Consider the following 10,400-nt stretch of genomic DNA (forward strand, 5'->3'; position numbering starts at 1 on the left):
TTACATGCAGACGCTATACCTAGCATGAATGAGGATTTTATGCGCATGATGATGAGAGTTAATAATGAGAAGGGTAGATGGGAGGAAAGGAAGAGTTTTGGAACCTTGCCAACACTTTTGACAAGGAACAAATAGAACAAACTTGCTATGGTACATACAGTGTACTGTACATATGTGTTTCAAGAGATTATTTTTGGCAATGAGTATGTATATGTAAAAGAATATAGCCCCAAGCACAAGAATTCTCGTTTGCTGTAGAACTATACGATAAATTGTATTCTCCAATGTTATTGGCTCATTTATAGGGCATCGTCACACATCCTTTATTTTCAAATAACGTTTTGATTTGTTGATGTTGTTTTAAGCTCTTTACAAGTGTATAAGTTCCTATACATGTCCAAGAACCATTAAGGGCCCATTACAGTATCTTTTGAGGCTGTTGCTAGGATAAATTCAATAATTATAACTTGATATATCTTTGCTTTGATTTAACCAAATTTAGACAGTAGTTTTAAGTTGATGAGGTCATCAGGGCACGTCTAATGTCACATGACCCAGAACAAAAAACTGAGTTTTACGCAACAAACTTGCGGTCTTATTCATAGTTTGTAGTATTATGTCAATCTGTACGTTGATCTTAAAAAATGCAAGCACAAAAACTTGAAAAATAAGGATAGAAAATCTGTTCTGTTGACCACGTTTTTGAACACAACTTTTATGTTGTTGTGATTTTCTGAAAACTCATGCCTACGTTTCAAGCATATCGTATTTTCTTTCGATTTACTGCAAAAAACAGAAGGTGCCCTTTTTTCATTCCAAGAAAAGTACCGGTACACATTTTCTTCCATACAGGAAATTAAATTTCATGGTGACTAAATGGTTGAAATCGTCGTATTTGACATTGTTGCAGTAAGTTGGCTTTCCCCCTGCTCACGTACGCTACAAAAACTATTAATTTTTCAACACGGCAAACTTTACTTCTTGCTTGTATTCGGACAGGTTTAACTACGTTTACTGTCTCTCAACTAACATGTACAGGCTATGACAAATGTAAACAGTGTTGGTTGTAAGTATAAAGAAGAGTTTAGTGTGAGTTTCTTTATTTTTGACTTGTTATTTAAGAATTAGCATAAACATCGTTATCATGTTTGGTTAAATAGTTAACGTTTGTAAGCTGAAATGTTTTATACACTGTCAGGTGTTTTATATTGGTTAGTTTTTTTGCAGTTTTGTACCGTTGTGAATTTGTCATGAGGTTAGACTGTTGTACGAATCATTTCAGCAGTTTCTGCAAGCAATTTACGGCAGATAAATTGAGTTCATTCCTATATTTATTCGGTAACTGGATAAATTTTATCTTATCTTTGTTTCATGGACAAAGTATATCACTGTTTTTCTATGAGCTTCGTTTAGTTCTAGTGACAACGCTTTAATTTTTTTTGCCCATGGCAAGGGGAAAGGGGAAGGGGAAGAGGAAACCGATGAAAACATGGTAGCACCTCACATTTGCATGTTTTCTAATGCATCGGGCTTTGTATATGTTTTGCAATCATTTAGTATGACAGATGTTTTTTATTTCCATTCACCCCGTTCGCTTTTGACTTACTTGACTTAAACCCTTTCGCTCCCCATGGAGCATAGGTCCACGGAAACCACTGCTCGCCATCGTGTTCTGTTTTGGGCTGTCCTTTCAATCTGCGTCCAGGTGTAGCCTGCTTTGCTCGCCTCGTCATCTACCATCCTCCTCCAGCTGTTTCTGGGACGGCCTCGGCTCCTCTTCCCCTGTGGGTTCCATCTCAGTGCCTGCTTGGTGACATTGCAGTTTGTTTTCCTGAGGGTGTGCCCAATCCAACCCCACTTTCCCCTTCTTATCTGGATGTTGATCCTTTCCTGCTCAGTTGTTATCCAAAGCTCTTCATTTGTTATGACCTCTGGCCAGTGGATGCCCATGATGGATCTCGTTGATAAAGGTCTGCAGTTTGGTGGAGTTCGCCTTTGTTACTCTCCACGTTTCAGAGCCGTAAAGGAGGACTGACTTTACGTTGGTATTAAATAACCATAGTTTGGTCTTTCTGGAAATCACTTTTGATCTCCAAACAGGTGTCAAGATGGTGAATGCAGTTCTTGCCTTTCCGATCCTCACTCGTATGTCCTGATCAGATCCACCGTCCTTGCTGATGTTACTTCCAAGGTACGCAAAGTCCTCCACCTCGTCGATTTCATCCTCATCTAGTTCTATCCTATCTGCATTCTTGGTGTTAACCCTCATCACCTTCGTCTTGGATTTGCTGATCCTAAGGCCCGTCTGCATTGAGATCTTTGCCAGTCTTGTTAGCTTGGATTGCATGCTCCTGTGGTTATGTGAAAGAAGGGCAATGTCGTCGGCGAAGTCAAGATCTTCTAACCGGGTCGTGAGTGTCCACTGTATGCCATCCTGATGTTTTTCTGTCGTCCTCCGCATTATCCAGTCGATGACAAGCAGGAACAAGAAGGGCGACAGCAAGCAACCCTGGCGCACTCCAGTGAGCATCTCAAACAGTTCTGAAAGAACTCCGTTGTGGATGACTCTACAGGTGCACTTCTCATAGGTCTTCTGTATAAGAGTGATGTATTTCTCTGGGATGCCATAGTGGCGTAGCAGCTTCCACAACACTTCCCTATCAACGCTATCGAATGCCTTCTCATAGTCCACAAAGGTCGCATAAACAGGAGAGTTCCACTCTAAAGACTGTTCCAAGATGATCCTCAGGGTAGCAATTTGATCTGTGCATGACCTATCTTTCCTGAACCCAGCCTGTTCTTCTCTCAACCGTTTGTCCACCTCTACTTTCAACCTCTCCAGAATTATCCTATTCAGTACTTTTCCGGCCGTTGACAGCAGCATGATTCCTCTCCAGTTCTTACATTCCTTCAGATCTCCCTTCTTTGGAAGTTTGATTAGGTAGCCTTCTTTCCAATCATCTGGTATCTTGTTCGTTTCCCAGATCTTGCCAAACAGTTCATACAGCATTTTGGTCGAGGTGTTTAGATCTGCCTTGATGGCTTCTGATTGTATGCCATCGGGACCAGCTGCTTTTCCATTCTTCAGTTGTCTGATGGCTCTCTTGATCTCTGCTTCACTTGGCTTACTCTCACTGACCTGCAAAGGTGTGTTGGCTGGTTGTATGTCAGGCAGCTCGCTTGGCGGAGGACTTTTGAGTAGTTCTTTGAAATGATCTGCCCACCTTTTTCGCTGTTCTTCTTGGTCAGTGAGCAACTCTCAGCTCTTGTCTCTGACAGGTCTTTCTGGGATCTTTCTATCACCTGCCAGTTTCCTTGTGATGGAATATAGCTCTTTTGCATCGCCTCTGCCTGATGCCTCCTCTGCCTGTCGCGCGAGGTCTTCCACAAAGTTCCTTCGGTCGTTTCTGATGCTACGTTTAACTTCCTTTTTGACTTCCGAGTATCTGATGCGAGCTTCTGCTTTCTTAGCTCGTGTTCTGCTGTGATTCAACGTCTCCTTCTCCTTCTTCCTGGCTTCTATCTTCTTCAGGGTGTCTAGACTCAAAAAGGTCTTATGCTGTTTGCGCTCTCTTCCCAGCGTTTCCTCACATGTCTCCTTCCATGCATTTTTCATGGCCTGCCACATTTCGTTGACTGTGCTTTGGTTCTCCCTTTCCTTCCGATGCTCTTCATTTTCTTGAAGGCTTGCCAACATTTGGTACTTGTTGGAGATGGTGAGTTGGAATCTGTTCTTTATCTCATTGTCCTTCAGCATCCTGATGTTGTACTTATGGCTTATTTTCTGCATGCCAGTGTTATAGCTCTTCAGCTTCAAACGGCATTTGCCTACAAGAAGGTGGTGGTCTGAAGCAACATCGGCCCCTCTCTTTGCTCTAACATCAAGCAATGACCTTCTGAACTTAGATGATATGCAGATATGGTCAATCTGGTTCTCAGTTCTGCCGTCTGGAGAGACCCAAGTCGCCTTGTGTACCCTCTTGTGCGGAAAAACGCTTCCGCCGATGACAAGCTTGTTGAAGGAGCAAAAGTCAGCAAACAGCTCTCCGTTCTCATTCATTTCACCAAGACCTTGCTTTCCCATAACTGTCTCAAAACTTGTATTGTTGCTCCCCACCTTTGCGTTAAAATCCCCGAGCAACACTATCAAGTCCTTTCTAGCTATTCTGTCTATGACACCTTGCAGCCTCTCATAGAAGTCAGTCTTTGCATCATCATCAGCTTCGTTCGTTGGCGCGTAGCACTGAATGAAGGTGGCTTTTCCGGTCTTAGTGTGAAACCTTGCTGTTATTATCCTGGATGATACTGGGTTCCATCCTATGAGTGACTTCGCAGCTTGTGGAGTCAGCATAAATCCAACACCCTCTGTGTGGGGAGCATTTGCATCCTCGTGACCTGAGTATAGGACAGTCTGCCCTGTTGACAGCCTTATGCAGCCTGACTCGATCCATCTTGTCTCACAAAGGCCCAAGATTGACAAGTTGTTTACAAGTGGTCATCTCAGCAGCAATCTGGGCAGCTTTACCTGCTTCGTACATGGTCCTGACATTCCACGTGCCAAATAGTGTGGTTGTCTTCGGGGTAAGGAGATGGGTCGGCATCGCTGCTTCCCTTCGGCTTTCACAGCGGTGCGTCATACTAGCCCCCGAAGGGGTATTCTCTCCTCCAAAGACAGATGTGATTTTGTGCATGTTTCCCATGGTTTCTGTAATCATTAATATCCATTTGATGGGTGATTAGCCCTTCAAACTTCACCAGAGCCCCGTTAGCCAGGGGTTTTCAGGGTTCCGTGCAGGCCTTCATGGCTACCGTAGCGGCCCGGAGGAACGAATCCTCCACCATACTTCGCCCTGGACGGCAATCCCCTACTTTCCTGTTACCAGCTACCACGGCGAGGACGAGGGGTTGGACTTTGGTAGCCCCGTTTGCTTTTACTGCAGAACAAATTTTCGTGACTGGAAAATGATTCGTACCAAAAAAGAACTCAACTTACGAAAAATTTAGCCTCTAAGCTGAATCAAAAAATGCGAGAAAACCGGAAACATAATTACACTTGTCTGGCAACCACGTAGCTTGTCAACGAGATACTGTAATGGGCCCTTAATATTACTGAACAGGTTCGCGGGTGCGTTCCGCAAAATCATTCTTACGGGCGCGTTATTTTAGGAAAATACCTAAACCTATACAAAACTCGTGAAATAGTAATGGAGCTTCGATCAGTTACATGTAAGTGCAAATAAAGCAATGTTTATAAAGACTGCAAACTCTTGTCAGATTTTGACCGTAAGATAAAAATAATAACACTGTGACACTCAGCAGATGTTTGTCTTCCAAAGTGTGTCGGTGATTCTTTGGATCAGGTTTCAAAATAAAGTTAGTTAAACTTTAAGTTCGCTTCTGCCCTTTTTTGGATGGAGGCAATGTAAAAACTGAATATATCTTTAAAACGAAAAACAAATCAGCTAAAGCCCGACATTCTTTTGAAGGGGAGGGATTAAATCGTTGGGTGAAATTTCAGGATTTTACAATAAATTCCTACAGTATGTAAAGTATCCACTCAAAGTTGGCAAAATGCACTAAAAATTTAGTCAAGAAATACGTCTTAGAAAGTTTCGTAAACATAACACTCCCCCTGGGAGTGGTTTTCCTGGATTAACACCTAAAGACACCAATCAGGCCCAATCGGGTTGGTAGGGAGCAAAAATATGTAGCAAATGATCCAATGTGGATAAAGCAGCCCTTCCTGATCGGGTCAGTCTTGGAACCTTTAATCCGCACACGCATAGACGAGGGCAGTGACGAAGAATCCACTGCGATGTCCTGAACGCTCAAGTGAAGGGATGCAGAAAACGTTGACAAGTTAGGCACTGTAAACTCGGATGCGTGGAGAAAACCAAAATATCCCAGAGAACAAGCAGCCAGAACATCTGATGATCAGGTAGGCTAAGATCCAAAGACCGCCAGATAACCAGCATTAAGTCGTCCGTAATAGGCAGCCGTGTGGAAGAAGGAGTACCCTGGCAATGCTTGATGCCACGAACAACCCTCATCAGGCAAAGACAGTCAATGAGCGGATCCGGAAAACCTTGGTGAATGTGAAGAGCTCTTATACCCAAAAGATGGAGGAGTGCTGCAGAGTCCTAGCCAAAAACGCGACGAAGAGACACAGCGTCCATTCATCTGTAGGGCATGGTGACCCCGAGGGGTGCAGCTTGCCCAGCTGACGGCAAAAGGAGATGAACTTTGTTTGGGATGATGAATAGGAGCACCAAGTTGATGGAGCCAGGCCCTGGGTCAGGAAGGAGAAGCACTACTGCTCTAAAGCTGAGAGGTTAAGTCCGTCAGCAGGTTGGGAGGGATTGGCGTAGGATGAGGATGTGCATGAATTCCTGCCAATGAAATGGAGAAAGTAATCTGCAATCTGATTGGTAACGCCAGGCACATGTTGGGCAGCAAACGAGAAACTATGGCGAGCCGCTGCAAGCAGCAAACTGCGAAGCAACTGCATGAGGCCAGAGATATTAGACGTCTGGGAGTTCAATATGTGGACAACGGCATCGTTGTCTGAACAGAAAAGCACATGCTTATGGCCCCACTGGTGGCCCCAAATATGAGCAGGGATTACTACTGGGAACAATTCCTTATATGTGATAGACTGCTGCTGTTGAGACGGCACCCAAGACCCTGCAAACCAGCAGTCCTTTAAGAATGCGCCTCAGCCCAGTGATCTCGCCGCATCTGAAGAAACTTCCACCTCCGCTTCCAAAGACAAGCCCGGAAAAAGCCAGAAGCTAACCCCATGCCACTGCGACAGGAACTGGTGCCACCAGCACAAGTCCAGGTGAAACTCCTTATTGAGGCGAATCGGGTGATCCCTCTTATGGAAGCAGCAGAGGAGATCGATCATGCGAAGAAGAAAAGTCCTGCCGGGCCACACCACTTTGGCCGCATGATGTAGATGTACATGAATTTTCATTACAACTACAGCTTTTTATACCTAGATAGAAAGATAAACTGGGACTGGGACGAGCTGGCACCAAAGATGGATGCACGTTTTTAAGCTCGCTTGCTTGAGAGGCAAAATGCTAGAAAATGTAAAGGATAGTTGAGTATATCAAAACAGAGAAGAAAAAAAACAAAAGAAGTTAAGTAGTTCCTCAAGTTTAAAAGGCTCTTCAATGAACCAAGACGAAGTATCAGGCTCGCAAATGACATCCGAAGACAGCATCGACGAGGCACCATCACTGGCCGATGTGTGGAAAGTTCTCACAGAAATCAAATCAAATACAGAGAAGTTAAAGGTAAATTATAAAGAGCTGCAAGAAAATTTAGCTTCCACTAAGGCCCAAGTAGATATTCTGGTGAAAGAAAACAAGGGCTTAAAATCCAAAGTAAAATCACTAGAAGATGACCTGTCGAAGTCCAAGGAATATTCGAAAGAAATGGAGCAAAGATTGGACGATATCAAAGCAAGACCAAGGCTGTGCTCTAGCGGTGCCCGGTCGCCTCAGGCGACTAACATTTGCTCTCGGGCGACCGGAAAATAAAACTGGTCGCCCGGCCGGGCACCCGGCCCTCTTGTTCGCCGTTCCACACTGTAGTGTAGCAGGAGATTGACTGTAAAATTATGTTTTTGCAGATTGATTATGTTTTTCACGGGAAAATAGCCTTCCACACATTACGGAATCAAATGTTTACGCTTGCCGGCGCTGTCAAGTTCGTTCCACATGATTTAACACGAGCTTGACTTTGCACGTGACGGACCGCACGAACATTTTAAAAAATATAATAATTTGGGTTGAAAATCTTGATTTTTTTCTTCGAGATGGTTTAGTTCCCATTTATTTTGGTATATCAATAGTTTTTGTAAGCGCAGTGAGTTAGTGTTAGCATGAAATGAAATTCTTCACACATGCAAATTTCTGCGTCTGGAGATGTTTACAAAGGAATAGATTAATTTAGCGACGACTTGTTGCACTCTAATTAAAGCAAATCTCGATAAAATGTTGTTGTCATTCAGCTTAATGGAATTTATTTGTTTTACAACTTGATTTACTGTGGTAATTTCAAATGAAATTTCAACGATATTTATTAATAGAACTTTGGAGATATTTACGCTAATAAAGGAATTTTCGTCGGATATCACAAGTTTGTCAAAATGCAGTGGCCGCTAAAAATAGTAACAATCACTTCGCCGTGTGTGAAATTAAACCCTTGTGAACTGCAAAAAAGATTTTAAATGTAAGATTGTTGGCAGTTCCATAAATTTCTGCATGTTTAAATCAGTCCGTTTCTTTATCCAATTGCATGGCTCAGATTATCATTCAAATGGCGGTTCTTTCAGCCGTCACAAGAATAGAAACTCAACCTATTTATAATTAAATGTTCTTTCTTATATTCTTGCGACTTTCTTATTTTTTTTAAACTCTCGACAAATAAACCGATGAAACAAGAAAAGCTTGCAATTAATGATTTTAGCCCTAACTTCTCAGGCGTTCTTTTATGAAACTAGATAAGGTAAAAAATTTTACGAAAAGGTAGAAATTCTAATGTTTTGGCGCGAAAATTTCGATGGGTTTCGTATGACAGGCATACTGGAATTCACACTTTTTTGACTCACAATTCATAGTGAGTGTGCTGTGAAATAAAATCAACAACAAATTTTAATTGGTTGTATGATTTAAATTTATTGTAAATTAATTATTAACTTATTAAACCATGATAATATTAATAAATTAAATAATTAATTAATTGAATAATTAATTAGTTTGGGCGACCAACCTGAAGGGCTGGGCACCCTACCTGGCAGGGTTGGGAGCCCGAAGGGCTCCCAGAAAATTTCCTTAGAGCACAGCCTTGAAGACACGACGGCTTAGAACAGTAAACTCGAAAATTTAATCTAGTGATACATGGGATCTCCGAAAGGGAAGATGAAGATAATTTGAAGAATGTTATCGAACTGGGAGGCGACATTGACGTCGTTCATAGAATGAACACAAAGTTTATTGTCCGTTTTGCAAGTTACAACACCAAGAACAAGTTATATAAAGCCAGATTGTATCTTAGAAATGTGACCTTGCAAGACCTAGGACCGGGCGAGATATTTTACATTAATGAGAATTTAACATCATGGAGGGCTGATCTTTTCAAAGAGGTAAGAAAAGTTAGAAAAAAATAATACCACAATGGCGAGGCTTGGACTGTAGATGGGAAAATTTTCTTCAAAGCGGAACTCACTTCCAAAGCCCAAAGGATTGACTCTTATGAAGATCTAAAGGCTTTATAATTCTAAAACGATGAACTATAAACAACCTTCAGTCTTGTCAGTTTTGCATACTTAAATACATCAAGCTGTTGACCTCTCTTGTAAGCACTTGGGATTTCGGGGCTTAGATAGCCGGTTAGTTTGTTAATTCCCAGAAGTGAGAAGTCGATTTTTTCTATTGTTGTTGGTGTTATTTAGCTGTGCCAAAACCTTTTTTTGTTTAGCTAGTTAGGTATTGTTCTGTTTTTGCTCATTAATCTTTAACTTTAATCTGTTTTGGGCTGTTCCCAGTGCATATCAGTTAATGGGTCACTCTCTAGTATATTTAATTTGGAATGTGGTGTACAGCAAGGGTTCTGTCTTGGGCCTTTTCTTTTCACGCTCTATACGAGTAGACTGTTCGACATTATTCAGTCTCATCTTCCAGAAGTTCATTGCTTTGCTGATGACACCCAGTTATATCTGTCCTTCAGTCCCAGTAATACAATCAACCAGCTTTCTGCCATTAGTGCTATGGAATCTTGCGTTGATGATATTCGTTCATGGATGTTAACCGACAGTCTTAAGCTGAATGACGACAAGTAGGATTGGTGAATGGTCCTTTAAAAACTGCGTGTCTCGCAAAATTTTAGCCAAATTTCAGGGGTATTGTCATCTCGAATTTTTCTTTGACGCCTTCTCGCAGTCTCGATTTCTTTTGCAAGGCTAAAAAGGTCTCGGGCTCGCAGAAAAGATATCATTCTAGCATTTGCCATTCGACACCCCTACAAGTCTGAATTTTTAATCATTGGAACACCTCAGCAGTTGGCTAAAATTGACATTGGCAGCTTACGAGTTGGTGATTGCAATGTCTCTACAGTAAACTCTGCTAGAAACCTCGGCTCTTGGTTTGACTCCAAGCTTTCGATGTCTACTTATATCACAAAGTTGTCCAGTTCTTCCTTTTATTATCTCTACAATATTCGACGTAAACGTAAATATCTCTCAAGGCGGTGTACCGAGACTCTTGTGCATGCGTTTATTACTGCTAGGATTGATTATTGTAACAGTCTTTTGTATGGACTTAAAGGCATTTACATATTAAGGCTCTTAAGGGTTTGGCACCTACCTATATAGATTCATTAATTAGTATCAA

At 42.0% G+C, this 10,400-nt stretch overlaps 1 protein-coding gene and 1 pseudogene across 3 annotated transcripts in view; one reads left to right on the forward strand and one right to left on the reverse strand.

Annotated features, from left to right (window-relative positions):
* LOC144658784 (protein ELYS-like) overlaps positions 1 to 10,400 on the forward strand; it is a 123,224-nt gene that overhangs the window by 19,697 nt on the left and 93,127 nt on the right. The window lies entirely within an intron of this gene.
* Positions 6,311 to 6,976, reverse strand: LOC144656368 (uncharacterized; annotated as a pseudogene).

This window comes from Oculina patagonica, chromosome 6 (genome assembly GCF_052425735.1).
Source record: "Oculina patagonica isolate OP01 chromosome 6, crgOcupat, whole genome shotgun sequence".
In the NCBI taxonomy this organism is placed as follows: Eukaryota; Metazoa; Cnidaria; class Anthozoa; order Scleractinia; family Oculinidae; genus Oculina; species Oculina patagonica.